Below are 26,594 nucleotides of genomic sequence, written 5' to 3' on the forward strand. Positions count from 1 at the left end.
GTAAAAGCGTTCCCCCACTAAGGTGCATTTCCCCCACAGGAAGGTGTGTTTCCCCCCCAGGAAGAAGGGTTCCTCACAGTAAGGTGCATTTCCCCCACAGGAAGTTTCATTGCCCCACAGAAAGTTGTATTTCTCCCACAAGATTGTGTTTCCCCCATAGGAAGAAGGGTTCCCCACAGGAAAAAGCGTTCCCCCACAGGAAGTCGTATTTCCCTTATATGAAGGTGTGTTTCCCCCACAGGAAGAAAGGTTCCTCAAAGGAAGGTGCATTTCCCCCACAGGAAGGTGCAATTCCCCCACAGGAAGATGGGTTCCTCACAGTCAGGTGCATTTCCAACAAAGGAAGGTTCATTGCCACACAGAAAGTTGTATTTCCCCCACAGGAAGGTGTGTTTCCCCCACGAGAAGAAGGGTTCCCTACAGGAAAAAGGGTTCCCCCACAGGAAGTTGCATTGCCCCCACAGGAAGGTGCATTTCCCCCACAGGAAGGTCTTTTTCCCCCACAGAAAGATGCATTTCCCCCACAGGAAAGTTTGTTTCTCCCCCCCGGAAGAAGAGTTCCTCACAGGAAGGTGCATTTCCCCCACAGGAAGCTGTGTTTCCCCCACAGGAAGGTGCAATTCCCCCACAGGAAGATGGGTTCCTCACAGTCAGGTGCATTTCCAACAAAGGAAGGTTCATTGCCACACAGAAAGTTGTATTTCCCCCACAGGAAGGTGTGTTTCCCCCACGAGAAGAAGGGTTCCCTACAGGAAAAAGGGTTTCCCCACAGGAAGTTGCATTGCCCCCACAGGAAGGTGCATTTCCCCCACAGGAAGGTGTTTTTCCCCCACAGGAAGATGCATTTCCCCCACAGGAAAGTTTGTTTCTCCCCCCCGGAAGAAGAGTTCCTCACAGGAAGGTGCATTTCCCCCACAGGAAAAAGTGTTCCCCACAGGAAATTGTATTTCCCCTTCAGGAAGGTGTGTTTCCCCCACAGGAAGAAGGGTTCCCCACAGGAAAAAGCGTTCCCCCACAGGAAGTTGTATTTCCCCTACAGGAAGGTGTGTTTCCCCCACAGGAAGAAAGGTTCCTCACAGGAAGGTGCAATTCCCCAACAGGAAGTTGTATTTCCCCCACAGGAAGAAGCGTTCCCCCACAGGAAGTTGTATTGCCCACACAGGAAAAAGCGTTCCCCACAGAAAGTTATATTTCCCCTACAGGAAGGTGTGTTTCCCCAACAGGAGGAAAGGTTCCTCAAAGGAAGGTGCATTTCCTTCACAGGAAGTTGTATTGCCCCCACAGGAGGAAGCGTTCCCCCACAGGAAGTTGTATTTCCCCCACAGGAAAGTGTGTTTCCCCCACAGGAAGGTTTCCTCACAGGAAGGTGCATTTCCCCCACAGGAAGGTTCATTTCCCGCAGAGGAAGTTGTATTTTGTCCGTAGGAAGGTGTTTTTCCTCCACAAAAAGATGGCTTACTGCAGGAAGGTGTGTTTCCCCCAAAGAAAGAAGGGTTCCCCCACAGGAATATGTGTTTCCCCCACAGGAAGTTGTATTTCCCTACAGGAAGATGCATTTAACCCACAGGAAGGTTTGTTTCCCCCACAGGAAGGTTCATTGCCGCACAGAAAGTTACTTTTCCCCCACAAGAAGTTGTATTTGCCCCACAGGAAGAAGTGCTCCCCCACAGGAAGTTGTATTTCCCCTAAAGGAAGGTGTATTTCCCCCACAGGAAGAAAGGTTCCTCAAAGGAAGGTGCATTTCCCCCACAGGAAGTTGTATTGCCCCCATAGGAAGGTGTGTTTCCCCCACAGGAAGAAGGGATACTCAAAGGAAGATGCATTTCCCCCACAGGAAGATGCATTTCCCCCACAGGAAGGTTCATGGCCCCACAGAAAGTTGTATTTCCCCAACAGGATAGTGTGTTTCCCCCACAGGAAAAAGGTTACTCAAGGAAGGTGCATTTGCCCCACAGGAAGTTGTATTGCCCCCACAGCAAGGTGCATTTCCCGCACAGGAAGGTGCATTTCCCTCACGGAAAGTTGTGTTTTCCTCACAGGAAGATGAATTTCCCCCACAGGAAGAAAGGTTCCTCAAAGGAAGGTGCATTTGCCCCACAGGAAGTTGTATTGCCCCCACAGCAAGGTGCATTTCCCCCACAGGAAGGTGCATTTCCCCCACAGGAAGTTGTGTTTCCCTCACAGGAAGATGCATTTCCCCCACAGGAAGGTTTGTTTTCCCCAGAGGAAGAAGGGTTCCTCACAGGCAGGTGCATTTCCCACACAGGAAGATTTATTGCCCCACAGAAAGTTGTATTTCCCTCACAGGAAGGTTTGTTTCCCCCACAGCAAGAAGGGTTCCTCACAGAAAGGTTCATTTCCCCCACAGGAAGTTGTATTGCCATCACAGGAAGTTGTATTTCCCCTATGGGAAGGTGTGTTTCCCCCACAGGAAGAAAGGTTCCTCACAGGAAGATGCATTGCCCCCACAGGAAGCTGTATTGCCCCCACAGGAAGCGTTCCCCCACAGGAAGTTGTATTTTTCCCACAGGAAGTTGTATTTCCACACAGGAAGAAGAGATTCTCACAGGAAGGTAAATTTCCCCCACAGAAAGGTGCTTTCCCCACAAGAAGAAAGGTTCCCCCACAGGAAGCTGTATTTCCCACACAGGAAGAAGGGAATCCCACAGGAAGGTAGATTTCCCCCAGAGGAATTTGTATTTCCCACACAGGAAGATTCATTTACCCCACAGGAATGTTTGTTTCCGCCCTCCCCCGCCCAGAAGAAGGGTTCCTCACAGGATGGTGCATTTCCCCCACAGGAAGGTTCATTGCTCCACAGAAAGTTCTATTTCCCCCACAGGATGGTGTGTTTCCCCCATAGGAAAAAGGGTTCCCCACAGGAAAAAGCCTTCCCCTCAGGAAGGTGTGTTTCCCCTTCAGGAAGGTGTTTTTCCCCACAGGAAGAAGGGTTCCACACAGGAAGGTGTATTTCCCCCACAGGAAAGTGTGTTTCCCCCACAGGAAGAAGGGTTCCCCACAGGAAGGTGCATTTCCCCCACAGGAAATGTGTTTCCCACACAGGAAGAAGGGTTCCTCACAGGAAGGTGCATTTCCCCCACAGGAAGGTTCATTGCTCCACAGAAAGTTGTATTTCTCCCACAGGAACGTGTGTTTCCCCCGCAGGAAGAAGGGATCCCCACAGGAAAAAGCTTTCCCCCACAGGAAGTTGTATTCCCCCTACAGGAAGGTATGTTTCCCCCAGAGGAAGAATGGTTCCTCACAGGAAGGTGCATTTCCCCCACAGGAAGTTGTATTGCCCCCACAGAAAGAAGCGTTCCCCCACAGGAAGGTGTGATTCCCCCACAGAATTGTTCATTTCCCCCATACAAAGTTGTATTTTACCCATGGGAAGGTATGTTTCCCACACAAAAAGAAGGCTTACCACAGGAAGGTGTGTTTCTTCCACAGGAAGATGGGTTCCCCCAAAAGGAATATGTGTTTCCTCCACAGGAAGTTATATTTCTCACAAACGAAGTAGGGATACCCACAGGAAGGTACATTTTCCCCACAGGAAGTTTTATTTCCCCCAGAGGAAGGAGGGTTAACCCACATGAAGGTGCTTTCACCCACAGGAAGAAGGGTTCCTAACAGGAAGGAGCATTTCCCTCAGTGGATTTGTATTTCCCCACAGGAAGTAGGGTTACCCCACAGAAAGGTGTGTTTTATGTACAGGAAGAATGGTTACACCATAGGAAAGTGCCTGTCCCTCATAGGAAAAAGAGTTTCCCCTACAGGAAAGCGGGTGTCCCCCATAGGAAAATTAGTTCCCCCACAGGAAAGTGCATTTCCCCCACAGGAAGTTGTGTTTCCCCCACAGGAAGGTGCATTTCCCAACAGGAAGTTGCATATCCCCCATAGGAAGCTGTTTCCCGCAGAGAAAGAAGGGTTACCCCACTGGAAGATGTGTTTCCCACAGAGGAAGAATAGTTACTCCACAGGAAAGTGTATGTAACCCATAGGAAGGGCTCCCCCATGGAACATGTGTTTGCCCCACAGGAATGTGTGCTTGTCCCACAGGAACGTGTGTTTTCTCCACACATAGGTGTGTTTTCCCCACAGGAAGGTGCTTTTCCCCAAAATAAATTGTATTTCTCCAACAGGAAGAAGGGATCCCCACAGGAAAGTGCACTTCCCCCACAGGAAGTTGTATTTCCCCCACAGTAAGTAGGGTTCTTTCGCAGGAAGGTACATTTCCCTTACAGTAAGATGACTTTTCCCACATGAAGAAGTGTTTCCCCACAGGAAGAAGGGTTCTCCCACAAGAAAGTACATTTCCCACAGAGTAAGTTGTATTTCCCCCATAGGAAGGTCTGTTTCCCCCATAGAAAGATTACACACCGGAAGATGCTTTTCCCCCATAGGAAGGTGCAATTCCCCCACAGGAAGGTGCATTTCCCCCACAGGAAGGTTCATTGCCCCACAGAAAGTTGTATTTCCCCACAGGATGGTGTGTTTCCCCCCCAGGAAGAAGGGTTCCCCACAGGAAAAAGCGTTCCCCCACAGGAAGTTGTATTTCCCCTACAGGAAGGTGTGTTTCCCCCACAGGTAGGTGCATTTCCCCCACAGGAAGGTTCATTGCCCCACAGAAAGTTGTATTTCCCCCACAGGAAGGTGTGTTTCCCCCACAGGAAGAAGGGTTCCGCACAGGAAAAAGCGTTCCCCCAAAGGAAGAAAGGTTCCTCACAGGAAGTTTATTTCCCCCACAGAAAAGTGTGTTTCACCCACAGGAAGAAGGGTTCTTCATAGGAAGGTGCATTTCCCCCACAGGAAGGTTCATTGTCCCACAGAAAGTTGTATTTCCCACAAGAGAAGGTGCATTTCCCCCACAAGAAGGTGTGTTTCCCCACAGGAAGGTGTGTTTCCCCCACAGGAAGAAAGGTTTCTCACAGGATTGTGAATTTTCCCCACAGGAAGTTGTACTGCCCCCACAGGAAGGTGTGATTCCCCCACAGAACGGTTCATTTCCCCCATTGGAAGTTGTATTTTGCCCGTAAAAAGGTGTGTTTCCTCCACAAAAATAAGGCTTACCACAGGAAGCTGTGTTTCCCCCACAGGAAGAAGGGTTCCCACACAGGAATATGTTTCCCCCACTGGAAGTTGTATTGCCCCCACAGGAAGGTGCATTTCCCCCACAGGATGGTGTGTTTCCCCCACAAGAAGATGCGATTCCCCCACAGGATGAAGGGTTCCTCACAGGAAGGTGCATTTCCCCCATGCGAAGGTTCATTGTCACACAGAAAGTTGTATTTCCCCAACAGGATGGTGTGTTTCCCCCACAGGAAGAAGGGTTTCTCACAGGAAGGTGCATTTCCCCCACAGAAAAGTGTGTTTCCCACACAGGAAGAAGGGTTCCACACAGGAAGGTGCATGTCCCCCACAGGAAGGTTCATTACCCTACAGAAAGTAGTATTTCTCCCACAGGTTGGTGTGTTTTCCCCACAGGAAGAAGGGTTCCCCACAGAAAAAACGTCCCCCCACCGGAAGGTTGTTTTCCCCACAGGAAGAAGGGTTCCCCACAGGAGAAACATTCTCCACGAAAAGTTGTATTTCCCCCACAGGAAAATGTGATTATCCACAGGAAGAAAGGTTTCTCACAGGAAGGTCATTTCTCCCACAGGATGGTTCATTGTCCCACAGAATGTTATATTTCACCCACAGGAAGTTGTGTTTCCCCCATGAGAAGAAGTGTTTCCCACAGGAAAACCGTTCCCCCACAGGAAGTTGTACTGCCCCCACAGAAAGAAGCGTTCTCCCAAAGGAAGCTGTATTTCCCCCACAGGAAGGGGTGTTTCCCCCACAGGAAGTTTTATTTCGCCCAAAGAACAAAGAGTTCCTACACTGGAAGATGCATTTCCCCCACGGGAAATTGTATTTCCCCACAGGAAAAAGAGATTACCTCAAGAAGATACATTTCCCCGACAGGAAGTTTTATTTCCCCCAGAGGAAGAAGGGTAACCCCAAGGGAAGGTGCATTTCGTCCACAGGATGAAGAGTTCCCCAACAGGAAGTTGCATTTCCCCTACAGGAAGGTGTGCTTCCCTATCGGGAAGAGAGGTTCCTCACAGGAAGGTGCATTTTCTCCACAGGAAGTTTTATTGCCCCTACAGGAAGAAGCGTTCCCCCACAGGAAGTTGTATTTCCCACATAGGAAGGTGTTTCCCCAAGAGGAAAAGAGGTTCCTCACAGGAAGGTGCATTTCCCCCACAGCAAGTTGTTTGCCCCCTGAGGAAGAGGGCTTACTCCAAAGGAAGGTGCATTTTGTCCACAGGACAAAGACTTCCCCCACAGGAAGTTGTTTTCCCCCCACAGGAAGGTGTGTTTCCCCCACAGGAAGAAGGGTTCCTCCACAGGAATATGTGTTTCCCCCACATGAAGTTTTATTTCCCACAGGAAAATGCATTTCCCCCACAGGAAGGTGAAGGTGTGTTTCCCCCACAGGAAGAAAGGTTTCTCACAGGAAGGTCATTTCCTGCACAGGAAGTTGTATTGCCCCCACAAGAAGAAGCGTTTCCCCAGAGAACGTTGTATTTCCCCCACAGTAAAGTGTGTTTCACCCACAAGAAGAAGGATTCCTCACAGGCAAGTGCATTTCTCCCAATTGAAGGTTCATTACCCCACAGAAAGTTATGTTTCCCCCACAGGAAGTGGTGTTTCCACCACAGGAAGAAGGGTTCCCCACAAGAAAAAGCGTTCCCCCACAGGAAGTTGTATTTCCCCTACAGGAAGGTGTGTTTCACCCACAAGAAGAAAGGTTCCTCACAGGAAGGTGCACTTCCCCCACAGGAAGTTGTACTGCCCCCACAGGAAGAAGCATTTTCCCACAGCAAGTTGTATTTCCCCCACAGGAAGGTGTGTTTCCCACACAGGAAGAAGGGTTCTTCCACAGGAATGTGTTTCCCCCACAGGAGGGTTTATTTCCCACAGCAAGATGCATTTCCCCCACAGGAAGGTGAAGATGTGTTTCCCTCACAGGAAGAAAGGTTTCTCACAGGAAGGTCATTTACCGCACAGGAAGCTGTATTGCCCCCACAAGAAGAAGCGTTCCCCCAAGGAAAGTTGTATTTCCCCCACAGGAAAGTGTGTTTCACCCACAAGAAGAAGGATTCCTCAGAGGCAGGTGCATTTCACACACAGGAAGGTTCATTACCCAACAGAAAGTTATATTTCCCCCACAGGAAGTTGTATTTCCCCCAAAAGGAAGAAGGGTTCCCCACAGGAAAAAGCATTCCCCCACAGGAAGTTGTATTTCCCCTACAGGAAGGTGTGTTTCCCCCACAGGAAGAAAGGTTCCTTACAGAAAAGTGCACTTCCCCCACAGGAAGTTGTACTGCCCCCACAGAAAGAAGCGTTCAACCAAAGGAAGTTGTATTTCCCCCACAGGAAGGTGTGTTTCCCCACAGGAAGTTTTATTTCGCACAAAGGACAAAGAGTTCCTGCACTGGAAGATGCATTTCCCCCACGGGAAATTGTATTTCCCCACAGGAAAAAGAGATTACCTCAAGAAGGTACATTTCCCCGACAGGAAGTTTTGTTTCCCCTAGGGGAAGAAGGGTAACCCCAAAGGAAGGTGCATTTCGTCCACAGGATGAAGAGTTCCCCAACAGGAAGTTGCATTTCCTCTACGGGAAGGTGTGTTTCCCTATCAGGAAGAGAGGTTCCTCACAGGAAGGTGCATTTCCTCCACAGGAAGTTGTATTGCCCCCACAGGAAGAAGCGTTCCCCCACAGGAAGGTGTATTTCCCACACAGGAAGGTGTATTTCCCCAACAAGAAGAGAGGTTCCTCACAGGAAGGTGCATTTCCCCCACAGAAAGTTGTATTTCCCCCACAGGAAGATGTTTCCCACACAGGAAGAAGGGTTCCCCACAGGAGAAACATTCTCCACGAAAAGTTGTATTTCCCCCACAGGAAAATGTGATTATCCACAGGAAGAAAGGTTTCTCACAGGAAGGTCATTTCTCCCACAGGATGGTTCATTGCCCCACAGAATGTTATATTTCACCCACAGGAAGTTGTGTTTCCCCCATGAGAAGAAGTGTTTCCCACAGGAAAACCGTTCCCCCACAGGAAGTTGTATTTCTCCTACAGAAAGTTGTGTTTCCCCCACAAGAAGAAAGGTTCCTCACAGGAAGGTGAATTTCCACCACAGGAAGTTGTATTGCCCACACAGGAAGAAGAGATTACTTCAAGAAGGTACATTTCCCCAAAGGAAGTTTTATTTCCCCCAGAGGAAGAAGGGGTACTCCAGAGGAAGGTGCATTTCGTCGCCTGGATGAAGAGTTCCCCCACAGGAAGTTTTATACCCCCATAGGAAAGTGTGCTTCCGCCACAGAAGAAGGGTTCCTCGCAGGAAGGTACATTTCCCCCACAGGACAGTGTGTTTCCCCCACAGGAAGAAGGGTTCCTCACAGGCAGATGCATTTCCCCACAGGAAGGTTCACTGCCCCACAGAAAGTTATATTTCCCCCACAGGAAGTTGTGTTTCCCCCACAGGAAGGCTTATTTCCCAACAGGAAGATGCATTTACCCCACAGGAAGGGGTGTTTCCCCCACAGGAAGAAAGGTTTCTCACAGGAAGGTCACTTACCGCACAGGAAGCTGTATTGCCCCCACAAGAAGAAGCGTTCCCCCAAGGAAAGTTGTATTTCCCCCACAGGAAGTTTTATTTCGCCCGAAGGACAAAGAGTTCCCACACTGGAAGGTGCATTTCCCCCACAGGAAATTGAATTTCCCACAGGAAGAAGAGATTACCTCAAGAAAGCACATTTAGCCCACAGGAAGTTTTATTTCCCCATGAGAAAGAAGGCCTACTCTAAAGGAAGGTGGATTTGGTCCACAGGACAAGGAGTTCCCCCACAGGAAGTTTTTTTTCCGCCACAGGCAGGTGTGTTTCCCCCACAGGAAGAAGGGTTCCTCACAGGAAGGTACTTTTCCCTCACAGGAAGGTTCATTGCCCCACAGAAAGTTGTATTTCCCCCACAGGAAGATGTTTCCCTAACTAGAGCAAGGGTTCCCTACAGGAAAAAGCATTCCCCCACAGGAAGTTGTATTTCCCACACAGGAAGGTGTGTTTCCCCAACAGTAGGAGAGGTTCCTCACAGGAAGGTGCATTTCCCCCAAAGAAAGTTGTATTTCCCCCACAGGAAGATGTTTCCAACACAGGAAGAAGGGTTCCCCACAGGAGAAACATTTACCCCACAGGAAGTTGTATTTACCCCACAGGAAAATGTGATTATCCACAGGAAGAAAGGTTCCTCACAGGAAGGTGCATTTTGCCCACAGGAAGTTGTATTGCCCCGACAGGAAGAAGCGTTCCTCCACAGGAAATTATATTTTCCCCACAGGAAGGTGTGATTCCCCCCCAGAAAGGTCATTTTCCCCATAGGAAGTTTTATTTTGCTTGTAGGAAGGTGTGTGTATCTTCCACAGAATTAAGGCTTACCACAGGAAGGTGTGATTCCCCCACAGGAAGAAGGGTTCCTCCACAGGAATGTGTGTTTTCCCCACAAGAAGTTTTATTTCCCAAGAGGAAGATGCATTTCCCCAACAGGAATATGTGTTTCCCCCACAGGAAGTTTTATTTCCCAAGTGGAAGATGCATTTCCCCCACAGGAAGGTGTGTTTCCCCCACAGGAAGAAAGGTTCCAAACAGGTAAAAGCGTTCCCCCACAGGAAGGTGCATTTCCCCCACAGGAAGGTGTGTTTCCCCCACAGGAAGATGTATTTCCCCCACAGGAAAGTTCGTTTCCCCCCAGGAAGAAGGGTTCCTCACAGTAAGGTGCATTTCTCCCACAGGAGAGTTTGTTTCCCTCCTCCCAGAAAGAAGGGTTCCTCACAGTAAGGTGCATTTCCCCCACAGAAAGTTTCATTGCCCCACAGAAAGTTGTATTTCTCCCACAAGATTGTATGTTTCCCCCATAGGAAGAAGGGTTCCCCACAGGAAAAAGCGTTCCCCCACAGGAAGTCGTATTTCCCTTATATGAAGGTGTGTTTCCCCCACAGGAAGAAAGGTTCCTCAAAGGAAGGTGCATTTCCCCCACAGGAAGATGGGTTCCTCACAGGCAGGTGCATTTCCAACAAAGGAAGGTTCATTGCCACACAGAAAGTTGTATTTCCCCCATAGGAAGGTGTGTTTCCCCCACGAGAAGAAGGGTTCCCTACAGGAAAAAGGATTCCCCCACAGGAAGTTATATTGCCCCCACAGGAAGGTGCATTTCCCCCACAGGAAGGTGTGTTTCCCCCACGAGAAGAATGGTTCCCACAGGAAAAAGCGTTCTCCCACAGGAAGTTGTATTGCCCCCACAGAAAGGTGCATTTCCCCCACAGGAAGGTGCGTTTCCCCCACAGGAAGGTGCATTTCCCCCACAGGAAGGTGTGTTTCCCCCACAGGAAGATTCATTTCCCCCACCGGAAGTTGTATTTCCCCACAGGAAAGTGTGTTTCACCCACAGGAAGAAGGGTTCGTAACAGGAAGGTGCTTTTCCCCCACAGGAAGGTTCATTTCCCCCATAGGAAGTTGTACTTTACCCGTAGAAAGCTGTGTTCCCTCTACATAAAGAAGGCTTACCACAGGAAGGTGTGATTCCCCACAGGAAGCAGGGTTCCCCCACAGGAATATGTGTTTCCCCCTCAGGAAGGTTTGCTTCCCCCACAGAAAGAAGGGTTCCTCACAGGGAGGTGCATTTACCACACAGGAAGGTACATTGCCCCATAGAAATTTGCATTTTTCCCACAGGAAGTTGTATTGCCCCCACAGGAAGATGTGTTCCCCCACAGGAAGTTGTATTTCCCAACAGGAAGGTTTGTTTCCCCCACAGGAAGTAGGGTTCCTCACAGGAAGGTGCATTTTCCCCACAGGAAGATTGATTGCCCCACAGAAAGTTGAATTTCCCCCACAGCATGGTGTTTCCCCCACAGGAAGAAGGGTTCCCCACAGAAAAAAGCGTTCCCCCACAGGAAGTTGTATTGCCCCCACAGGAAGGTGATTTCCCTCACAGGAAGGTGTGTTTCCCCCAAAGAAAAATGCATTTCTCCCACAGGAAAGTTTGTTTCCCTCCTCCCAGAAAGAAGGGTTCCTCACAGGAAGGTGCATTTCCCCCACAGTAAGGTTCATTGCCCCACAGAAAGTTGTATTTCTCCCACAGGATGGTGTGTTTCCCCCACAGGAAGAAGGGTTCGCCACAGGAAAAAAGCGTTCCCTACAGGAAATTGTATTGCCCCTATAGGAAGGTGCATTTCCCCACAGGAAGGTTCATTGCCCCACAGAAAGTTTTATTTCCCCCACAGGATGGCTTGTTTCCCCCACAGGAAAAACATTCCCACACAGGAAGTTGTATTTCCCCTATATGAAGGTGTGTTTTCCCCCACAGGAAGAAAGGTTCCTCAAAGGAAGGTGTATTTACCCCACAGGAAGGTGCAATACCCTTACAGGAAGGTGCATTTCCCCCACAGGAAGGTATGTTTCCCCCACAGGATGGTGTGTTTCCCCCACAGGAAGAAGGGTTCCCCACAGGAAAAAGCGTTCCACCCCAGGAAGTTGTATTTCCCCAGAGGAAAGAGGGTTAACCCACAGGAAGGTGCTTTCAGCCACACGGAGGGTTCTTCACAAGAAGGAGCTTTTCCCGCAGTGAATTTGTATTTCCCCAGAGGAGGAAAGGTTACCCCACTGGAAGGGGCATTTCCCCAACAGGTCGAAGAGTTTCCCCACAGGAAGTTGTATTCCCCCCACAGGACGTTGTATTTCCCCTACAGGAAGGTGTGTTTCCCCCACAGGAAGAAAGGTTCCTCAAAGGAAGGCGCATTTCCCCCACTGGAAGGTGCAATTCCCCCACAGGAAGGTGCATTTCCCCACCAGGTAGCTGTGTTTCACCCACATAAAGAAGGGTTCTTCACAGGGAGGTGCATTTTCCACACAGGAAGGTTCATTGCCCCACAGAAATTTGCATTTCCCCACAGGAAGTTGTATTGCCCCCAAAGGAAGAAGTGTTCCCTCACAGGAAGTTGTATTTCCCAACAGGAAGGTTTGTTTTCCCCACAGAAAGAAGGGTTCCTCACAGGAAAATGCATTTCCCCCACAGGAAGATTCATTGCCCCACAGAAAGGTGTATTACACCCACAGGAAGGTGTGTTTCCCCCACAGAAAGAAGGGATCCCCACAGGAAAAAGCTTTCCCCCACAGGAAGTTGTATTCCCCCTACAGGAAGGTGTGTTTCTCCCAGAGGAAGAATGGTTCCTCACAGGAATGTGCATTTCCCCCACAGGAAGTTGTATTGCCCCCACAGGAAGAAGCGTTCCCCCACAGGAAGGTGTGAATCCCCCACAGAACGGTTCATTTCCCCCATACGAAGTTGTATTTTGCCCGTGGGAAGGTATGTTTCCCACACAAAAAGAAGGCTTACCACAGGAAGGTGTGTTTCTTCCACAGGAAGATGGGTTCCCCCAAAAGGAATATGTGTTTCCTCCACAGGAAGTTATATTTCCCACAAACGAAGTAGCGATACCCACAGGAAGGTACATTTTCCCCACAGGAAGTTTTATTTTCCCCAGAGGAAGGAGGGTTAACCCACATGTAGGTGCTTTCACCCACAGGAAGAAGGGTTCCTAACAGGAAGGAGCATTTCCCTCAGTGGATTTGTGTTTCCCCACAGAAAGAAGGATTACCCCACAGAAAGGTGTGTTTTATGTACAGGAAGAATGGTTACACCACAGGAAAGTGCCTGTCCCCCATAGGAAAAAGAGTTTCCCCTACAGGAAAGCGGGTGTCCCCCATAGGAAAATGAGTTCCCCCACAGGAAAGTGCATTCCCCCCACAGGAAGTTGTGTTTCCCCCACAGGAAGGTGCATTTCCCCACAGGAAGTTGCATATCCCCCATAGGAAGCTGTTTCCCGCAGAGAAAGAAGGGTTACCCCACTGGAAGATGTGTTTCCCACAGAGGAAGAATAGTTACTCCACAGGAAAGTGTATGTAACCCATAGGAAGGGCTCCCCCATGGAACATGTGTTTGCCCCACAGGAATGTGTGCTTGTCCCACAGGAACGTGTGTTTTCCCCACACATAGGTGTGTTTCCTCCACAGGAAGGTGTGTTTCCCCACAGGAAGGTGCTTTTCCCCAAAAGAAATTGTATTTCTCCCACAGGAAGAAGGGTTCCCCACAGGAAAGTACACTTCCCCCACAGGAAGTTGTATTTCCCCCACAGTAAGTAGGGTTCTTTCACAGGAAGGTACATTTCCCTTACAGTAAGATGATTTTTCCCACATGAAGAAGTGTTTCCCCACAGGAAGAAGGGTTCTCCCACAAGAAAGTACATTTCCCCCAGAGGAAGTTGTATTTCCCTCATAGGAAGGTGTGTTTCCCCCATAGAAAGATTACACACAGGAAGATGCTTTTCCTCCATAGGAAGTTGTATTTCCCCGACAGGAAGAAGGGTTCTTCCACAGGAAGGTGCACTTCCACCACATGAAGTTCTATTTCCCCCGGAGGAAGAAGGGTTATCCCACAGGAAGATACATTTCCCCATAGGAAGTTGTATTTCCACCACAGGAAGGTGCACTTCCCCCACAGGAAGTTGTATTTCCCCCATAGGAAGGTGTGTTTCCCCCAGAGGAAGAAGGGTTACCTAACAGGAAGTCGTGTTTCCCCCACGGGAAGAATGGTTACTCCACAGGAATGTGTGTGTCCCCCATAGAAGAAGAGCTCTTCCACAGGAAGGTTCATTCCCCCATAAGAATTAGTATCTCCCTTGTAGGAAGGTGATTTCCCCCACAGGAAGGTGTGTTTCCCCCATAGGAAGAATGATTACACCACAGGAAAGGGCATGTGCCCCAAAGGAAAAAGGGTTCCCCCCAGAGGAACATGTGTTTCCCCCACAGGAAGCAGGGTTCCTCCACAGGAAGGTGCATTTCCACCACAGGAAGTTCTGTTTCCCCCAGAGGAAGACGCGGATCGGCCGCCTCCTGCACGTCCCGCACTGGGGATCACGCCCACAACCCGGGCCTGTGCCCTCGACCAGAATCCAACCGTGACCTCCTGGTTCCCAGGTCAGTGTCAGCCCCTGAGCCCCGTGGGGTGGGGGCAGCACGACTGGGATTTGGTCAATGCTCAGTGGCTCCCACATGCCCCGCCAGTGTCACGCCATTTAACCTCCCCCGGGAAACAGGAAGAGGCGGCCGGCACCTCCTGACCCATGAGCCATGGCTCTAAGCGTCACTCACCAGAGCCCAGGCGGGCGGGCGGGCGGCAGGTGGGGGCGGCCCGGGCCCGGCCCCGTGTGCGTGCAGGCCGCTCTTCTGGCGTCTGTCACCTGCCGACAAAACACACCCGAGTGAGGCCGCGTCGTCCCCGCCGACAGGCTCCGCTCCGCGTCCAGAGCTCGGCAGCCACACGCAGCCACACACGCTCAGCACGCGGGTCCCATCGAGGCCCTTCGCTCATCCCGCCTCACTCCTGTCTGTCTGCTGGCCGGCGAGCCCGCCTCTGACTGCACGTTCCCGCTGATTTCCAGGGGGAAATCAGGAGGAGGGGGGGCGGCGGGTCCCGGCCCCCCAGGGCCCCCAGAGTCTGCAGTCTCCCGGCCTCACCAGGAACCACTTCCATTCATGCTCGGAGCCCAGGGCACAGCAGGCGCCTGGCAGGTGAGCGTTTAAAACACACCAGCAGCCCTGGCTGGTGTGGCTCAGTGGACAGAGCACCGGCCTTTGGACTAAAGGGTCCTGGGTTCGATTCCGGCCCAGGGCACGTGCCTGGGTTGCAGGCTCGATCCCCCCCCCCCTCCGCTCCGAGCAGGGGACGTGCAGGAGGCAGCCGATCAACGATTCTCTCTCATCATGGATGTCTCTCTCTTTCTAGCTCTCCCCCTTCCTCTCTGAAATCAATAGAAATAATCATAAATATAAATAAATGAATGAAACAAAACGAATCAGCAGCAGGAGCCAAACCAGGAGAAACCCACTATTTTGTTTGTTTGTTTGTCAACGCTGAAGAAAAATAAGCACGCCCGCAAGGCAGGACCAGGGAAGCAGACTTTTGAAAACGGCTCGATTTTTAAGGGAGGATCGATGGGAAGGTGCGCGGAGCAGACAGGTGTGTGCCGTTCGCCCACACCCCTCGCCCGCAGAGCCAGCTGCCACCCGGGACAAACACGCTCAGTGAGGACATTATAAACACCAGCCGATGCTGGCTGGACATCCCTCTCACAATCCGGGCCGCTGGCTCCTAACTGCCCACCTGCCTGATCGCCCCTAACCACTCTGCCTGCCGGCCTGTTCACTCCCAATGGACCCCCCAGCTGGCCTGCTCGCCCCCAACTGCCCCCCTCCCCATCCAGCCTGTTTGCCCCCAACTGCCCTCCCCTCCTGCCCTGACCGCCCCTCACCGCCTCTGCCACCGTGGCTTTGTCCGGAAGGCCATCCAAAAGATTTCCTAGTTAGCATATTACCCGTTTACTAGTATGGATTATTAGTATAGACAAGTTCTTTTTAAATTGCTTTCAGAGAGAGGAAGGGAGGAAGGGAGGGAGAGACAGAAACATCCATGATGAGCCAAAACCAGTGTGGCTCAGTGGATAGAGCATCAGCATGAGGACTGAAGAGTCCCAGGTTCGATTCCAGTCAAGGGCATGTACCCTGGTTGCAGGCACATCCCCAGTAGGAGATGTATAGGAGGCAGCTGATCGATGTTTCTCTCTCATTGATGTTTCTGACTCTCTCCCTCTCCCTTCCTCTCTGCAAAAAATCAATAAAAAATATTATTTAAAAAAAAAAAGGAAGAAACACCCAGTGGTGAGAGAAAACCATGGACCGGCCGCCTCCTGCACGCCCCGCACTGGGGATCGAGCCCGCCCCCCAGGTCTGTGCCCTGACCGGAAATTGAACCCCAACCTCCCAGGTGACAGGTGCCACCTGGCTCCTCCATGAATCCGGATCGGCTGGGGGCGGCCTCAGGCGCATCCCACTCTGCGGTCCCACGCGGGGCCTGGGGCGAGGGGAGGGGAGAGAATCCTAGAGAAGCAGCATCGGACCCGGGACGGAGGCAGCAGGACGGAGGCAGCAGGTGCCGCCCGAGGCCAGGCCAGTCCGCCTCCTCCTCCCCGCGGCCCCGAGCCAGGACCAGGCCACAGCCGCCCGGGCGGCCACTCCTCGATGAGCTATTTTTAGGTCCCTCGGGGCGGCCAGCGGGCTCCCCTCCATCGCGTGCTGGCAGCTCTGCAACTGGGTCAGCAGGGGAGCGACCGGGCGGCCACGGCGCCATCCGAACCCCAGCTCGCCCTGCCCTGGCCGGTGTGGCTCAGTGGGCAGAGCGTCGGCCTGCGGACCGAAGGGTCCCGGGTTCGATCCCGGTCCAGGGCACGGACCTCGGTTGCAGGCTCCTCCCTGGTCCTGGCCCTGGCCGCCCTGACCCAGGTCGGGCGCGTGCAGGAGGCAACCGATCCATGGGTCTCTCCCATCGATGTTTCTCTCTGCCTCTCCCTCCCTCTCCTCCTCTCCCTGAAAACCGACAGGAAAAACAGCCTCGATGACGATGAACAAAACAAAACAAAAGGAAGCCTAGGGGAAACCGGTGTGGCTCAGTGGATAGAGCGCAGGCCTGCGGACAGAAGGGTCCCGGGTTCGATTCCCGGCCCAGGGCATGGACCTTGGTTGCGGGCACATCCCCAGTGGGGGGCGGGCAGGAGGCAGCCGATCCATGATTCCTTCTCATCATCGATGTTTCTCTCTCTCCCTCTCTGATAGCCATCAAAGTATATTTTACACATCATAACAACAAATAAGCAAACCACTTTTTCACCAGAAGTGCTGTTTTTCTTTCTTCTTCTTTTTAAATATATTTTTTATCGATTTCAGGGAGGAAGAGAGAAACGATCCAGGATGAGGGAGAATCGTGGACGGGCTGCCTCCCGCACGCCCCCTCCTGGGGATGGAGCCCGCAACCCGGGCCTGTGCCCTGACCGGGAATCGAACCCTCACCTCCTGGTTCACAGGTCGACACTCAACCACGGAGCCACGCCAGCTGGGCACCTGCAGCTGCCTCAGAGTGTCCGGCTGTGCCCCCTCATCGGCATCACCAGCCTCCGAGTAACGCCCTCACGCCCCACAGCCAGGCCTGTGCCCTCCATCGCTGCCACCCCACCCCCAACGGCGGTCTGGGCACCACAAGCCTGTCTGTCTGAGCAGCCCTAGTCCTGGCCATCCCTCTATCTTTTTTTTTTTAATTAATCTCTCCCGAAGGTACTTTTCCACTGAGTTTTAGAGAGAGTGCAAGGGTGGGGGGGAGGGGAGAGAGAGAGAGTGAGAGAGAGAGACTGGCTGCCTCCTGCACGCGCCCCGACCAGGCCCAGGGAAGGAGCCTGCCACCCAGGCCCATGCCCTCGGCCAGAACCGGACCCGGAGCCCAGCAGTCTGCAGGCCGAGGCTCTATCCACCCACTGAGCCACACCGGCCGCCGCCAAACCGTCTCTATTTCACCGGCGGGCCTGGCCCCTGCGGTGACGGACAGGCCCTGGCACCAGCCACGCCGAGACGGACCTTCCAGTCCCATCGCGTCTCCCCGTGCCAGCCGGAGCCGCGCCCGGCTCCAGGGCTGTGCGAGCCTCAGGCCACAGCCAGCAACTGCGTGCACCCGGACAGACGCGGGCACGGCAATGCACCTGCTGCGCCCCGGGGACAGGGCTGTGTCCGCTGCAGGGCGAGCTCACAGCGCCACCGGCGAGCAGGGCCAGTGGCAGCCACCCCGGCCCGGCTCCCCGTGAGGTCTGCGGGGCGGCCACCCGCAGGGCCTGGGTCCTCGTGAGGTCTGCGGGGCGGCCACCCGCAGGGCCTGGGGTCCCAGCACCACAGCGAGAAGGGCGCTGCCTCGTCCACTCGCAGAAGGAGGGAGAGGCGCCGGCGGCGTGGCTCAGCGGCTGAGCAGCGCCCAGGAACAGGAGGTCACAGGTTCGATTCCCGGTCAGGGCACAGGCCCGGGGTGTGGGCTCCACCCGTGGGGGGGGGGAGGGGGGGGCAACCGATCAAGGGTTCTCTCTCATCACTGATGTATGTGTGTGTGTCTCTCTCCTTCTGCCTTCCTCCCGGAAATCAACAAAAATGTACTTAAAAAATGAAAGCAAACAGGAAGAGAAATCAGTGACCCACGCAATAACGCGCCCTCGGTGAGACTCCAGCCTGTGGGAAGTGGGCCCCCCCCATCTCCCCGCCCCCCATATTCTCTCCTCAGTCTGCAGGGAGCTCAGAGGAGACGTTTGTCTTATTTCAGCTTCGGAAACAAAGGGACCGACCCCGCACCCCGCACTCCGCACCCCGCACGGCAGCTGCGCATCCAGCTCACAACCCCCCAGAGCAAGTCCTGCTCCGGGGCCGACACCTGCACACCCACTGCGGCCAGGTCAAGGTCAAGGTCAAGGTGACCCAATGGGCAACCCTCTCTTCCCACCATCTGCTCAAGTCACCGCCCGCGGGCTCGGGAAAGGGCGGTAGGACTCCCGCTTGCCTTTCAAGTCAACCAGGAACCAGTGCACCCGAGCACGGGTGGATGTGAGGCGGGTGCACATGGACACTGGGAACGCTAACGCGAGAGCATGCGAACACGGGGAACGTTAAGGCGAGAGCACTCGGACACGGGGAACGTTAAGACCAGAGCACGCGGACACGGGGAACGCTAAGGCCAGAGCACGCCCACACGGGGAACGCTAACGCGAGAGCCCGTGGACACGGGGAACGCTAAGGCCAGAGCACGCGGACACGGGGAACGCTAAGGCCAGAGCACGCCGACACGGGGAACGCTAACGCGAGAGCCCGTGGACACGGGAAACTTCAAGGCGAGAGCACGCGGACACGGGGAACGCTAAGGCCAGAGCACGCGGACACGGGGAACGTTAAAACGAGAGCACGTGGACACGGGGAACGTTAAGGCGAGAGCACTCGGACACGGGGAACGTTAAGACCAGAGCACGCGGACACGGGGAACGCTAAGGCCAGAGCACGCCGACACGGGGAACGCTAACGCGAGAGCCCGTGGACACGGGAAACTTCAAGGCGAGAGCACGCGGACACGGGGAACGCTAAGGCCAGAGCACGCGGACACGGGGAACGTTAAAACGAGAGCACGTGGACACGGGGAACGCTAAGGCCAGAGCACGCCGACACGGGGAACGTTAAAACGAGAGCACGCGGACACGGGGAACGCTAACGCGAGAGCCCGTGGACACGGGAAACTTCAAGGCGAGAGCACGCGGACACGGGGAACGCTAAGGCCAGAGCACGCGGACACGGGGAACGCTAAGGCCAGAGCACGCGGACACGGGGAACGCTAAGGTGAGAGCACGCGGACACGGGGAACGTTAAAACGAGAGCACGCGGACATGGGGAACGCTAAGGCCAGAGCACGTGGACACGGGGAACGCTAAGGTGAGAGCACGCGGGCACCGAGAACTTCAAGGCGAGAGCACGTGGACACGGGGAACATTAAGGCCAGAGCACGCGGACACGGGGAACGCTAAGGTGAGAGCACGCGGACACGGGGAACGTCAAGGCGAGAGCACACGGACACGGGGAACGTTAAGGGGAGAGCACGCGGGCACCGGGAACGCTAAGAGAGGACACGGGGAACGCTAACGCGAGAGCACGCGGATGCAGTGGAGGTAGGCTGCGGCCAGGGTCCCGGGCAGGGTCCACTTCCGGCCGTTGCCAAGGTTACAGAAGACGCTACCTTCGCGGGATGGCACACCGCACCTCTCTGCCTATTTGTGTAACTTGGTCCGGGCCTGTGACGAACCAATAACCCATCCACAGGAGAACGCTGTTCTGAAGGAAATGGTCAGCGCCTGCACAGTCTCCGTCCCCGGAGCCCCTCCTGTGCTCGGACAACCCAGGCCAGGGTTCGATTCCCGGTCACGGGCACCTGCGGGGTGAGGGCTCCATCCCCAGCCGGGGGCGTGCAGGCGGCAGCCGATGCATGATTCTCTCTCACTGATATTCCTATCACTCTCTCCCTTCCTCTCTGACATCAACAACAGAGAGACACACGACCCACACCAACTCTCTCTAAAAATCAATGGGAGCCGAAACCGGTTTGGCTCAGCGGTAGAGCGTCGGTCTGCGGACTGAAAGGTCCCGGGTTCGATTCCGGTCAAGGGCATGTACATTGGTGGCGGGCACATCCCCGGTAGGGGGTGTGCAAGAAGCAGCTGGTTGATGTTTCTCTCTCATCGACGTTTCTAGCTCTCTATCTCTCTCCTTTCCTCTCTGTAAAAAAATCAATAAAATATATTTTAAAAAATAAAATAAAAAAACCAATGGGAAAATATCCTGTGAGGATTTTTTTTTTTAAACCTCCATATTCTTTTTAAAAGTATGTTTTTACTTATTTGAGAGGGAGAGGGAGAGAGAGAGAAACATCCAGGAGAAAAGAGAATCACGGATCAGCTGCCTCCTGCACGCCCCCTATTGGGGATGGAGCCTGCAAACGGCCTGTGCCCTTGACCGGGAATCGAACCCTGACCTCCTGGGTCTCAGGTCAGCGCTCAACGCCTGAGCCACGCCATCCAGGCCCCACCAGCCTCTTCCACCGACATTTCAGCATCAGCCCTTTTCCCAACCAAACGCCTCGCCCGTGAGGTGGGGTCAGCGCCGCCCGGTCCCCACCGTGAGGACGCGCACGGGTCACAGATCACCCCGCAGCCGACCGCCAGGCCCAGGACGCCTCCCTGTGGAAACACGCCGTTCTGTCCCTCGTGAGGTCACAGAAGTCGGAAATCACGGCCCCAGGGGAAACTCAGGCACAACCCAGGAGCCCGGACGGCAGCGGCCGGCGAATGCAGACACAACACCCTCCCCAGCCCACGTGCTGCTCAGGTCACCGCCCGGACACGCGTGAGCCTGCCCACACGGCTTCCACGCTCAGTGTCTTCAAGGTTCCGGAATGTCCTCTGTCAGGGCATCAAACCCCCCCACACACACACACACTGGCAGCGAGACAGAGGCCCCGGCCGAGGAGACCGCAAACTTCTGGCAGCCCCAGCAAGACGGCCGGGATTCCCCCCTCCGCCCGGGCCCGGTCCCGGTCCCGGTCCCGGTGGGGAAAGGATGACAATCCAGGAGCCACCGAGGGCGAGCACCCCAGCTCCGGGCTGGTTCTCCAGTCACACAGACCCACGCCTGTGCTGACGTCCATCCCCTGTTACACACTGATCCGGAAAACAGAACGTGTGTGTGTGTGCACGCGTGCGTGCGCGGAATCCAGGCCTGAAATCGCACTTCACAGAGGGGGACAGACAACGGAAAGGCAGCCGGAGACCAGCCACCCTGAGGAACAGACAGGTTTCCACGCCCACGCCCTGGCTGCAGAGAGGAGGGCGATGGTCAGCGGAGCGAGCTGGCTGCCGGCACCAGGATAACCCCGTCTCCTCCATCTCTGCCGCAGGATGCCACTGCTCGTCTCTGGCTTTCTCAACGACAAAGCCGATCCGCCCAAAGACATGGCCAGGCCACCACCGGTCCCTGCGCTCTGGGAGCCAGGAGGACCAGCCCCGGGCACACTGCCTGTCCACCACACTGCCCTCAATCGCGGCTCCCTCTGAGCCTCTGAGCTGGGGGCCAGGAGGACCAGCCCTGAGCGCCCTGCACACCACACTGCCCTCAATCGCGGCTCCCTCCCCTCTGAGCTGGGGGCCAGGAGGACCAGCCCTGAGCGCCCTGCACACCACACTGCCCCCAATCGCGGGCTCCCTCTGAGCCTCTGAGCTGCAGCGGGGTGGCCCCCAAACCCAGGTTTACCTGCCCTGGCGCCGGGGACAAGGAGGGCCCCTGAAACAGGGCACATGCTCTGCCCCCTCATAAACACCCAAGGTGCCAGAACGGACCAGAAGCCAAGCCCTGGGCCTAGGACACTTCGGTGAGCCCAGCCAGAGGGTGACAGACGGGTGACAGTGAGAGACGGGCGCTCACCGGGCAGGTTCTTGGACTCGGAAAAGCTCGTGTGGGTCCTGGCACCGAGCAGCCTGCGTGGCTGGAGCCCCCATGGCCGTCCCAGGTCCCCTCCTGAGCCCCGCCTTCTGGGCGCACCCCCAGCTCTGCCCGCACCCCAGCACACACGGGGCCTCAGGAACGCCAGTCTCGGTGTGTGTTTCCTGGGACCCCCCCTCCTGACCTTGCCCAAAGCGGGGCCGGTGCGTGGACTGGACACTCGGTGGCTCCCTCAGGCCCCCCCCACCCCCCCCCCCATGGGGAACCCGGGACGATCCGGAAAATTCCAGAGCTCAGCATTGAAAACACGGCCACCGACACTCACCCAGCTCCTCCTCCTGCCTCTTCTGCCAACGCCTCCCGCCTCCACCTCCGTCCCCATCCACCGGGAGCAGCCAACACCCCGGAAACAGGGCCCACACAGTCCAGTGTCAGCCTCACACTGGTGCCCACTCTGCGTCCTCACGGTCCCCGGTGCCCGTCCGCACCCACAAACATCTGATGGTGGGATGAGCTCGGACGGCGGGGTCCGAGCTGCTCCGTGAACACCCACCTGGGCTGCTAGTGCCCGGCCGGCCGGTGCGGTTCAGTGGTTAGAGCGAACCAGGAGGTCCCGGGTTCGATTCCTGGTCAAGGGCACAGGCCCGGGTTGCGGGCTCCATCCCCAGTGGGGGGCGTGCAGGAGGCAGCCGGTCCACGACGCTCTCTCCTCCTGGATGTTTCTCTGTCTCCCTCGTCCTTCCTCTCTGAAATGAATTAAAAAAAAATACTGAAAAACAAAAAGGAAGGTGCAGAGAGTGGATTCCTTGGTTCCCGGCTTAGTCCCCTGGGGACCTGAGCCCCTTTCTCGGACCGGGCCCTCCTGTCTCCTGCCCACAGCCCGCTTTCACTGAGGTCTCGGGGGTCTCCCTGGGCCCGCTGGCCAGCCCCACGGGGAGGGCGGAGGAGGGACAGCGAGGGGGGCAGGCCCCACGGGGACACACACAGCCACCCTCCAGCGGCTTCCCTCCCACTGAGGACAGTCAGGGACAAAAGGTTTACCTTCCCAACCTAAAGAGAAAGAAATGTTTACAGCAGGACTGCAGTCTCGCCCCCTGGATGGCGCTATTTTTAAAATGTCTTTAACGTACTGGAGGCAGCCTACTTTTTAAAAAAAAATACTTTCTGCCGAAACCGGTGTGGCTCAGTGGATAGGGCATCGGCCTGCAGACGGAAGGGTCCCGGGTTCGATTCCTGATCGAGGGCTTGGACCTTGGTGGCGGGCGCATCCCCAGTGGGGGGCGTGCAGGAGGCAGCTGGTCGATGTTTCTCTCCCATCATTGATGTTTCTGACTCTCTATCCCTCTCCCTTCCTCTCTGTGAAACATCAATAAAATATATTTTTAAAAAACAAAAAAAGCTCAGGGATGAGCTTCCAGTTTTATCCCTGAACCACCCCTCCCGCCGGGTTTCCCCCCAAACCCCCCCAAAACCTGCCAAGCCCCGCCAAACCTGGCCAAGCCCCCCCAAAACCCGCCCAAGCGCCCCCAACATTGTCAACCCCCCCAAACCTGCCAAACCCGCCCAACCCCCCCCAAAACCCGCCAAGCCCCCCCAAACCCGGCCAAACCCCCCCAAACCCGTGCGCGCCCTGAGCGTTCCGCACGGTCCCAGGACCTCCCGGGCGCACACTCAGCACCCTACCCCCTCTCTCCCCCCAAATCGCGTCTTTTCCAGGAAAAACCGGCTGTAAACTTTGTAACCTCTTCCCGTCCGTCCGTCCGTCCGACCGGACCCCGCGCCCCGCGCCTCCCCCGCGGCCCGGACTGGGCGGCGCGTCCCGGGAGCGAACGGGCCCCGGTCGGTCGGTCGGATGGAGCCGCACGTGACGGCGCAGAGGCCGGCGGGGCCCGCACCCCCAGGCCTCCGACCCCGAAGACACCCCCCGGAGCGGGACCCGGGCTCCGGGTCCGAGCCCCCCCCAGCCCGCGCGCAACAGGTCCGGTCCGCCCGTCCCGGCCGCCGGGAACGGGGCGCCCCCGCCCCCCAGGACACCCCGCCGGCCCGGGGCCCCACTTCCGGGCAGCTTCCCGGGGCGCCCCCGCCCCCCATGTCACCCCCGGGGCCCCCCACTTCCGGGGCAGCTTCCGGGGACGCGGGGCTCCGTGCGCCCCCGGGCCGGCGGATGAATGGGGCGCCCTCCCCCGGGGAGCCCCCAGCCCCGGGGCGGGGTGGGAGGACAGAGGGCGCCGGGGCGGGGCCAGGGCCCCCAAAGCCCCCCAAAGCCCCCAAACCCCGGCGCCCCCGCCCCAGACAAAGGCCCCCGCCCCCCGCCCCGCGCGCCACGCGCCGCCGGCACCGGGGCGGCCCCGCCGGCATTGTCCGCCCGGAGCGCGCGGGGCCCGGGGGGAACGGGGGGACCGGGGGACCGGGGACCGCCCTCCGGAGCCCCGGCCGAGCGCGCCTCCCGCCCCGCAAGTTCGCACCCCGCGCCCGCCCCGCCCGCCGCCGGCGCACTCACCTCCGCGGGCCGCCTCCCCTCCCGGCCGCCGCCGCCGGCCGAGCCGAGCCCCGGGCAGAGCCGCGGCCGAGGAGGCCGCCCGCGCCCCCCGGCCGCCCGCCGCCGTCCCAGGGCCGCGCTGCGAAGTTTCGGGGCGAATGGCGGCGGCGGCGAGGGCGCGGCGGCGGGCGGGGCGGCTCCGCGCTCCGGAGGGGGCGGGGCCGGGAGGGACCGGCGGAGGGGGCGGGGCCGGGGCGGGCCGGGAGGGACCCGCGGGCGGCGACCTCCGGGGGCGGGGCCGGTCCGCCCAGGCCCCGCCCCCAGAGCCGGGCTCCACCCCAGGCCCCAGCGCCAGTCCCCGCTCCCAGGCCCAGGCCCCGCCCCCAGGCCCAGCCACCCGGCCCGACCCCAGAGCCAGGCCCCGCCCCCAGGCCCAGGCCCCGCCCCCAAGCTCGGTGCCCAGACCCCGCCCCTGACCAAGGCCCCGCCCCCAGACCCCAGGCCCCGCCCCCAGATCCGGGCTCCACCCCCAGGCCCAGGCCCCCAGCGCCAGTCCCCGCTCCCAGGCCCAGCCACCCGGCCCGACCCCAGAGCCAGGCCCCGCCCCCAAGCTCGGTGCCCAGACCCCGCCCCTGAACAAGGCCCCGCCCTCAGGCCCCAGGCCCCGCCCCCAGAGCCGGGCTCCACCCCCAGGCCCAGGCCCCCAGCGCCAGTCCCCGCTCCCAGGCCCAGCCACCCGACCCCAGACCGCAGGCCCAGGCCCCGCCCCCCAGGCCCCCCAGCAGCCTCTCTCGCGGGGGTAGGGGGACCCCGGGCCCGCCCTTCCCCCTCGGGTCTGGAACTCGGGGCCCCTCCCCAAGGCCGCTGGGGAGCGCTCGCGCCCCCATGCAGCCCTTCTCCGCTTCAGGGACCCTGCGCCCCTGTGCCCCTTCTCTCCTGCACCCCTTCTCCGCTGCAGGGACCCTTCTCTCCTGCACCCCTTCTCCGCTGCAGGGACCCTGCGGCCCTGCACAGCCCCGACCCCCTTCCCCCGGCCCCCCACCCCCTAGGCTCCGAACCCTGTCCCTCCCCGGGGCCTCCAGGGAGGTGGGGGGAACCCCCTGGCCAATCCCAACCCCGTCCCAAAGGCACTGGAGGCACCGCCCTCAAGATCGGAGGGCACCCCGATACTCTCCCCTCCCCCAAAAGGTGGGGGGAGGGGCCTCGACCTCACAATCCACCTCCTGGGAAGGCCCAGAAGTGCTGGGGGGGAGAGGAGACTCAGACACTCAGGGGTGGGGGCTCCGGGGTGGGGGAGGGGGCCCCCTCCCTCCCTGCCTGTCCCCCACCCCCACCCCCACCCCCACCCCCACCCCAAGCTGCAGACGGCGGGCATTCTTCCACCGCGTTTGAGGTTGCCATGGCCCAGCGGGCCCAGCCCTGGGCACCCAGGCCCCGGGGGCCCCCCCTTCCCTCCCCCTGCGTCCTCGGGGTCCGCTGGGCGGGACATTCTTAACAAACTGCCCTCCACGGCCCCCCCACTTTGGTGTCTGCCCAGGGCTGGGCCCAGCGCTGCAGCCGGTCACCTCGCTTGCTCTCGACTGGGACACTGGGCCGTTTGTTGTGCTGCGGGCCGGGCAGGGGGAGCGGGAGGGGGAGGGAGGGGGCCCCCAACGAGGCGTGTGTCTAAGGGGGGGCTGGCCCTCGAGTGACCCTGCCTGCAGGCCAGGCTGCACCCCGCCGGGGACGCACCCCCACTTACACAGTCTCGGAGCTTGGGAGTCAGCAGAGCACGTGGGGCCTCATCTACAGGGCACCCCCAAAAACAGGACGTGCTCCGGGGCTCCCCGGGCCCCGGCGGGAGGGTGCAGAGCCGCGACGGGCACCCTAAAAAACCCGGGGTGCAGCAGCAGCGGCCCCAGCGAGCTCATGATGCAACCCGGCCCGCCTCTGCACGTGCTTCCCCACCCCCGGCGGGAGGTGGCGCGGCCTGTTTTCCGCCTGGACGGTCACCCGGCGGCCGGCGGCCGCGCCTCCCTTCGCCCTGGCCGGTCACTCCGGTCTGGAGAGTAAATACGGCGCTACCGCTTTAAGAGCAGAGCGCCAGCCCCCAGGCCCGCGGCTACCGCACACTCTCGAG

The 26,594-nt window shown here is 57.2% G+C and overlaps 1 protein-coding gene across 4 annotated transcripts in view; it reads right to left on the reverse strand.

Annotated features, from left to right (window-relative positions):
* Nucleotides 1-26,392, reverse strand: part of TBL1X (transducin beta like 1 X-linked) — a 66,486-nt gene extending 40,094 nt beyond the window's left edge. The window contains exons 1-2 of one of the 4 annotated variants that reach the window (XM_084870023.1): nucleotides 26,217-26,392; nucleotides 14,254-14,342 (exon numbers count right to left, since the gene is read on the reverse strand). The gene's annotated coding sequence lies outside the window, so the exon portion shown is untranslated. Of the gene's footprint in view, nucleotides 1-14,253; nucleotides 14,343-24,496; nucleotides 24,661-26,216 lie in introns of those variants that run through there. The other 3 variants (XM_084870025.1, XM_084870022.1, XM_084870024.1) reach the window with 3 other exon arrangements.
* Nucleotides 26,393-26,594: the final 202 nt, after the last annotated feature.

The sequence above is a fragment of the Pipistrellus hanaki genome (genome assembly GCF_964339955.1).
Source record: "Pipistrellus hanaki genome assembly, chromosome: X".
Classification (NCBI taxonomy): domain Eukaryota; kingdom Metazoa; phylum Chordata; class Mammalia; order Chiroptera; family Vespertilionidae; genus Pipistrellus; species Pipistrellus hanaki.